This window comes from Eleutherodactylus coqui, chromosome 9 (genome assembly GCF_035609145.1).
Source record: "Eleutherodactylus coqui strain aEleCoq1 chromosome 9, aEleCoq1.hap1, whole genome shotgun sequence".
NCBI lineage: Eukaryota > Metazoa > Chordata > Amphibia > Anura > Eleutherodactylidae > Eleutherodactylus > Eleutherodactylus coqui.
Window position 1 is genome coordinate 101,469,880 of NC_089845.1, and position 8,107 is coordinate 101,477,986.

Consider the following 8,107-nt stretch of genomic DNA (forward strand, 5'->3'; position numbering starts at 1 on the left):
TTTCAGACAATAGGAGTTAGTTATTTATTTGGCACAATTTCAATGCCCTAAGAACTATATTGGCAAGACATTCCATGAATTCCGGACATGGATTAGGAAGCATTTCAATGAGAATGAAAGGAACAACCTGATTTCCAGACATGTTCACAAATGTCAGAATTGAGACCCAAGAGCTATTACTTTTTCAGCTTTGGAATAAACGGCTTCTTCAGAAAGAAGTCCAGTCGATTTACCGTTTCATGTTAGTACAACCAATTCGTTTAAGTGAATCACTATTATTTAATTGTTATTTATGATGAGAATACTTTATTGGGACAATTTTTGAGGGACCAGTATTGAAATAATTGGAATATGACATCATCTGCTATTCTGTAGAATCAGCAGCAAACGATATATTGAATATTACCACCAAAATATTGCTGGTTATACTAAAGTTGGTAAACTGAAGAATAAATTGATATTGTATATCTTTGAATTGTAATCTCAGGCGTATCCCAATGAGTTGGTTACCTGAAAATTGATTAGCTCAGTAGAGGAAAAGTGTATATAAACAATCAATTGTGGATGTATGCATTTACTTATCCTATAAAAATAGAAATGTGTCCATAGTTATGGTCATTGGGAGATTGACTCCCCAATGAATATTGTAATTTAGGGTAGTCTTTATGAAAGGGAATCCTATATTGAGATAGAAGGCAGTTTTGCAAGTGAAATATGTAGGAAATAATCAGCAGATGTGCATCCAGTATGGGACTGTAAGTAAACGGACGGACTTCAGCGTGTGGGCATTAGGTATAGCAAGAAACAATGGATGCATGTGCTCCCGGGATGGGACTGTCAGTAACCGGATGGACTTTAGCTCATTTGCAGTAGGTATAGCAAGTAACAATGGGCGCATGTGTATATATCATTATTGGAATGGATCTGGAAGTATGGAGGAATAAAGAATAGAGATTAGCGAACCTGCTCGTTTAGAGCAATTACTCAATCGAGCATCGCTTTTTTCGAGTAACTGCCTAATCGGGCGAACAGATTCGGGGGGTGCCGTGGGTTAACGGGGGGTTGCGGGGGAAGTGGGGGGGGGGGAGAGAGAGAGAACTCCCCCCTGTTTCCCCCTGCTACCCCTGGCGCCCCCCGAATCCTTTTGCCCGAGTAGGCAGTTACTCGAAAAAAGAGATGCTCGATCAAGTAATTGTCCTAAACGAGCACGTTCGCTCATCTCTAATAAAGAAGCATTTAATATAGGCACCTAATATGCTGTCACTCTTTCCAGATACAGATCTTTGCACATGAGTCTTGGGCTCAGACTCCTCAGTGACGGGCATTCAGGATCTAAATGATCTAGCTATTGAAATCAAGCCAATGAAGTGCTGCAGGCTAACTGTGTTTGGATAACTGGGTAGCTACTATCAATCACAGTGGCCTAATGCCACAACATGACATAGCAGTGTCCAAACACTGTACCCACCGGTGTCAGTCTAGGGACGTCCTTCCCCATCAGACTTGTGGTATTCCTAATGCTTGGTCCACACTGGACCATAGACTTTTAGCCCTCTCAGCTCCTTTTGAGCTATCTATCTTCCTTCAGCAGTGTGGTTGGAGGTTTTAACTCCTCCAACAACACCCATACAGCTGTCCCAACTAATTTGCCTCAGTTTGCCTGCTTTCGGGGCCCCTAAAAGCCATCTTGTATACTGCATTACAACAATAGTCATGTTCACATGATTTATGAGCTGGAGCAATCTATCCATATTCATAGGATTTATACGCTGATATTTACATTTGACTTGTGATCATGGTATGATATGCTATTTGAAAAGGTTTGGTGATGCATATATATCTCTCTGTATATTCATATGATTTATCAGCTGGGTCAATGTATCCATCTATATATTCATGTGATTTATGAGATGGTGTTCAGATTTGACTTTCCTGTGGATATGGTATGTATATGCCTACATGGTTGGCATTTAATTTAACTTGTCTGTCTGCAGTAGGGCAAATATGTATGCCCTTACCATACTAGAAATGTATTTTTGTATCTCATTTAGACGACAGGCATCTGGGTAAAGTGTGCATAATATAAATTTATAATAGAAGTTAGTGAATTGGTCTATTTAGTGTTCTGTGACATTGTTGATCACATTGGGGTCCCTCATTTGCACATCAGAATGTAATGGGGCATCTGACAGGGATAGGTTCCTGCACGGGGTCGCCCTTGTCGGGGCGATAACTCTATTTATCTTATGTGTTAGATGAGGGTAATCCAGAGCCAGTGTATCCCTCTAGCATCTTCTTGTCTCTATGGATACTCTATGTGTGAGATAACACTTTCTGTGTCGGCGTATCACAATATTTGATATAACTGTGGGAAATTGTGGTTTTGGACGGTGGTAGTACTACAATTGGGAAAGTTATTAAGTATATATAATAAAGGTTATTTTTTAGGCTTGTTCCTTTCAGTGAGAGGAAGATATCAGCAGTCCAATTTTAATTGCTTATATTTTAGGCAGAGAAAGGAGGTATAGAAATGGGTTATGTATGATTATGGAAAGGAATATAGCAGCATCTAGGAAGATGGAGATGTGGCCATGTGCAGAGGACTCGTTTGGAGCTAATTATGTGCAGCTTTGAACAACCTTCTTACACTTTCTCTGGAATGTCTTGAGTTATATACACGGACCAGCCACTTTATTAGAGCCCCCATCTAGTAGTTCATTGGACCTCCTTTGTCATTCAGAACCACAGCAATTCATTGTGGCGGCTATCCATAGGTATCAGAGGACCCACGATGTGCCAAGAAAACCTTCCTCATACCATTACTGCACCTCCATCAGCCCAACAGGAACGGTTTATCGATTCATGCTGCTTGTCCCATATTATGACCTTTCCATCAACATGATGCAACAGAAATCTAGATTGATTTGACCAGGCAAAATTTTTTAACTGCTTAATGGTCTAATTTTTGCATTTTTACTCCCTCTGGAGTCCCACCTTTCTGTTTCTTTTAAACACAATGGCACTAGAACTGGTTGTCTGCTGTTATAGCCTAACCATGCTAAGTAATGAAGAGTTCTGCATGTGGACACGTTAGTTGGAGCACCAGCGTTGTATTCGGCTGCACGTGACTATGCAGCACCTGTTGGTCAGAAAGATTCTTAACATCCTCCTCTGACCCCTTTCTGTTATGAGATGCTTCCAGCCACAGGATCTCCTTTTGATGAATGTTTTTCCTCGATCACGCCATTCTTTGTATACTCTTCCCACCACTGCACAAGAAAACCATACAAGGTTGGCAATGAAATCTTGGCCCTGGCTAGTTTGCCACTGATGACGAGGCCTCATCAGAAATCGCTCAGATCGCTGGATTTTCCCATCAAATGTGTATTCACCGTGACACTAATCCACAGAAAACGTGTCTTGTGATTTTATTCTGCACTGCAGGGTTACGGGTCCTATTTTCAGTACGTGGAAGCTCCAATGGGGGCTAGTCACTGTATACAGAGGGTTCCTGATTGCCGGTCACAGCAACTGTAGCTTTTGGGATACTGGGGAATGGTTTACATTGTCCCGTATAGGCAGTTCTAGACATGGAAAGGGGAAATATCTGGCTAACAAGTACTCATTAGATATTTTAAAAAACCTCTAGAACATATTTTCCTTCTGATATATAAAGTCTGCAGACTCTATGCATTAGCTCTCGCCTCTGTACCTTGCACCTTATCTTCACCAGTAGGTGGCGCAACTGCATATCGAATGGCGTTGAGAATATCCTGTGTAAAAATATCTCCAGGACCAATCTATAAAGCACAGAATATCTATTCCTCGCCCACATCTTGCTTGTCAAGTAGATTCCATGATGTAGGAACACTTGTTATCCCCCTCAGCTGTCTCTTTCCCTGGCACCAAGCTTTCACAGAGTTGGTCTCAGCAGAAGGACTTTTCCCAGGTGCACCATCCAGGAACTGGACCTGAAGATCATGATCACATTACGTATGTGTATGAAATTAGAGCAGGATATGTGATATGTCCAGCAGCCAAGGCCAGGGTTCACCTGAGGTCCGTGCTCTCCAGGGTGCACCAAAGCTTCATGGACCCTCCGATGACCCAATAGTTATGGAAGAGTTAAATTAAAGGGCGAATAACCCTAAAATCCTGATCAGCGGCTTCTTGAATTGAGTCGTCCAAGTAGGAACGGACAGTAATATCCACTGGATGTGCCATGACAGTCTAGAATCCAGAAAACTGGAGGCAGTGTCAGTCAGTATAGGACAAGGTCACCCTCCAGTATACGGGAGATATGGAGACAGCCAAGTGGATGGATTTTGTTGTAGGCATTGCCCAATCAGGACTACTCAAACATATGACCTAACAGAGGGGCCACCCCTGCTTAAGGCCTCCTGTATCAGCTATCACTATATAGTTCATTACCATTCATGAGCAGAACACTGGGATTTTACTTGTTCAGCCTTACTAATATAATACAGGCATTTTATCAATAATCACGAGCCCCTGAGTTGGATAGCAGTACAGTAATCATCTTGGCACTAGTAGCAATTATATATGTAAATTTTTATCCAAATGGCACATACTGTATGAAATACTTCCCTGAGACACGTTTCTCTTTCTTCCACCTCTTCACGTCTGCTGGTGCAATACACACATATTTAGCAATGCATTTTATATATGTGATTTATTCTATAAAGAATGTCTATACAGTGGAGCTGCGACATCCATACATTAGCAGATGGTTCAGTTGCAGAAATGGTCACATTCCCTCCAATTATATAGCAGACTCATCAAGCAGGACCATAGCAGAAGTATCATTGTTTGTGAGACTCTTTCTAAAGGTATTTTATTGCACGTAGATGTAGTGCACTTCAGAGACAAAGTCTGAAGAAGCCGGAAAAAGTAGCGCAGCTCCTGGGTATCGTAGAACACAATACTTTTTTGAGAACCTGTCAAGTAGATTCCATGATGTACGGATTTCCATATACAGTAAACTTCCCCAGACTCCATGTGCAGCACCTTGTGTATACATGAACATGTGCAAAAGTAAAAATGATAGGTGTACAGACCCTCATGGGGTACAAGGGTGTACCTAAAGACTCATGGAACCTAGTGCAACCCCCCCCCCCCCCCACCCCCGTACACACAGACACGTAACTTCTTCTCATGGCACTGGTTGCAGTACTTTTGTAGACTCTTTAAAAAAAATACAGATGCACAGCTCTGAAGACACATACCTCCCAACTTTTCGGATGGTCAAAGAGGGACATTTATAGTTCATTTGGTGACAGATCCATTTTTCCATCCATATAATACAATTATTTAATTACTAGCACAAAACGCATTGAAATCTAGACATTTTTACAATCCAAATTGCACCATATGATAGAATAATATACAGAGTAGGGTCTCAGATACAGTTAGGAACTATACAGAAAGTTTAGTGAGCAATATGATAAGCTTTGCTCCAAAAAAGGGACACGTAGGTTGTATGGAAGACATACAACATGTCCCCCCACCCAAAAGAAAAAAGTTTATACACCGAGGACAGCATCAGACACTTTTTCTTATTTTCTTTATGTGGACCCAGACTGCCATGAAGAGTTCCTCCAGTCATGACTCGTCTCTGCACACAAACTCACCCTCCTGCTGCTACCTCTGCCTCTCTCAGAACTAATGCCCCCTTTTGTATCCCACAAAGTAATCAACTTTTTTGGCCCCCACAAGCTAACAGTGCCTCCTTAGTGACTTACAAAAGTTACCGGTGCCCACTTGGTGGCCCCCACAAGCTAAAGGTGGCCCAAAAAAAGCTAACACTGCCAACCTTTGTGATCCTCACAAACCTATAATGCCCCCTTAATGGCCCTGACAAGCTAATAGTGCCCCTTTAGTACATTCCACAAGCTTATGTTTCCCATTATTGGCTTCCACAAGCCCATGGTGCCCTCTTAGTGGCACCTACAAGCCCATAGTGCACTCTTTGCAAGTCCCTGGACCCTGGCTGCAGTGTTTTAATATGTCCCTCACATCACAAATTCCCTCACTTTCTACATGCGGTTGCGGTATCTTCATGTGCATCTCAATGAATCATCCTCCCTGGCCCTTCTTTCCAGCGATGTTGAAGATGCCGCAACCGTGTGGAGGAAGCAAGGGGTTCACACAGAACAGAGGGAAGCATGGGGGAGTTATGTAATGCACCATAAATTTCTAAGGTCTTTAATGATGTAGAGTGGTATCAGCAATTTGGCCCCTAATGGTGGGTGATAAGTGGCAGCAGATCACAACGAGTTGTGCATTCTGACAAGTTGGCTGCACTTGACACTGCAGCACCTGCTAATAAGAACGATTCCTGACATCCTACTCTGACCCCTTTCAGTGACCAATAGTTCCTGTCCACAGGATCCGCTTTTGCCGGATGCTTTTCTTCAATCGCCATACTCCGTTAACTCTTCACATTGCAAAGTTAAAAAAAATCCACAAGGTTAGTTGTGAAATCCTTTCCCCAGCTGGTCTAGTACCGATGACCAGACCTCGTTGGAAGACTGATCCATGCAGAACTTCTCGCATGATTGTATGATTTTATGCTACACTCCAGAATCATAGCTCTGTTTTTTCCATACAGAGAAACTTCAATCGTAAGAGGGATGGAGTCTATAGGAAAAAAAAAATCTGGGGTCTTTAATAAAGGGGGTGAGTCAGCGTATACCCGTCAGTGACCACTGCTCCCCCCTATCACTCAATGGAGGGTAATGCAGGGCCAGTGTCTGAAATAAAGTGGTCATCAATGTGTGTATGTAGATATAATGAACGATTATATGTATAAGTATGTGTTTCTCAATACAGTTAAACCTCAACTAATGTCATTAATCCGTCTAGAAGCAATGGACTTTAGTAGAAATCAATGTTAGTTGAGGACATTATTTCCATAGGAATTAATGTAAATCACATTAATTGGTTCTAGATGTTCCAAAAAACACACCAAACCCCATTTAGTAGAGAATAACTCTGGTCTTTAATACCAAAAACAATAACAATACTGAATGAATATAAAACACAACTGTAAAGAATAAAATAACATTGCAGGGACATCATTATAGCAGTACATATCACTGTGTTATCTGTGGTTTGACATAGCACTGCAGGGACACACTCCTTCACTTCCAGTTGCAGGGTGTGGTTCAGTTGTGAGCAGGTGCTTGCAGCTCCAAGCCTCTCTCTTTCTCCTCCAGGGCCTGGGACTTTTGCTCTCTCCTACCCAGGAGGGAGTGAGGTCCTGGGCTATGGCTAGAGGGAGGACTACTACCCCCACTCTCCGGAGCCAGCCGGCGGAGGATGGGGATGCTTCGCAAGCGGCTACCCAGGAGGGGCTGAGGAGATCTAGCAGGAGACGCAGCGATGTGTCTCCTGCCCCCCTCCTGGAGACCACCCGAGGTGGCCGTCGGGCTAGCCAGGGTGAGGGACGGCGGCCCTCCGGGACCTCGGCTGCTGGGACTTCCAGCAAAGGCCCTCCTGGAGCCAGGCCAGGTACTCCTGGGGGAAACCCCAGTCCTACCATCGAGCACTGGGGGACACTGCAGCCTAGGAAGGATGTAACCGTCTTTGCTGCCAGGCTCGCTTCAAGGACCCAGGAGTACCGTGAGGCCGGTGGCACCATCAGAAGGCTTCAGGAGGAGTTAAAGGCAGCCAGGTCCCTTGCCAACAATTCAGGTGGGTCAAGGAGGGCCCAATACAACCAGGCTGTCCAGGAATTGAAAAGCGAGATCCTCACCCTGGTTGAGAGGAGGGCGGACATCTTAAGGGGTGCAGGTCCTTTCGCTGAGAAGTTGGTGAATGGTGACCGGTTTGAAGGGTCTCAGCCGGCTCTGGCTGGGGTCTGTGAGGATATGAAGGGCCTACTGTCCAAGATGGAGCAGGCCCCTGCTGGAGAACTGCAGACAGCAGATAGTCAGCAGTCCCTGTGCAGTGACCTTCCAGCTGGGCAAGCTACTATTATTTCAAGCTCAGACTCCTCTGGGGAAGATGGCGAGGACAGCAGTCCGGGGGGGGGGGGCAACTAATGGCGTACATAAGTCACCTGGAATCCCCTGGAGGCCTGGAG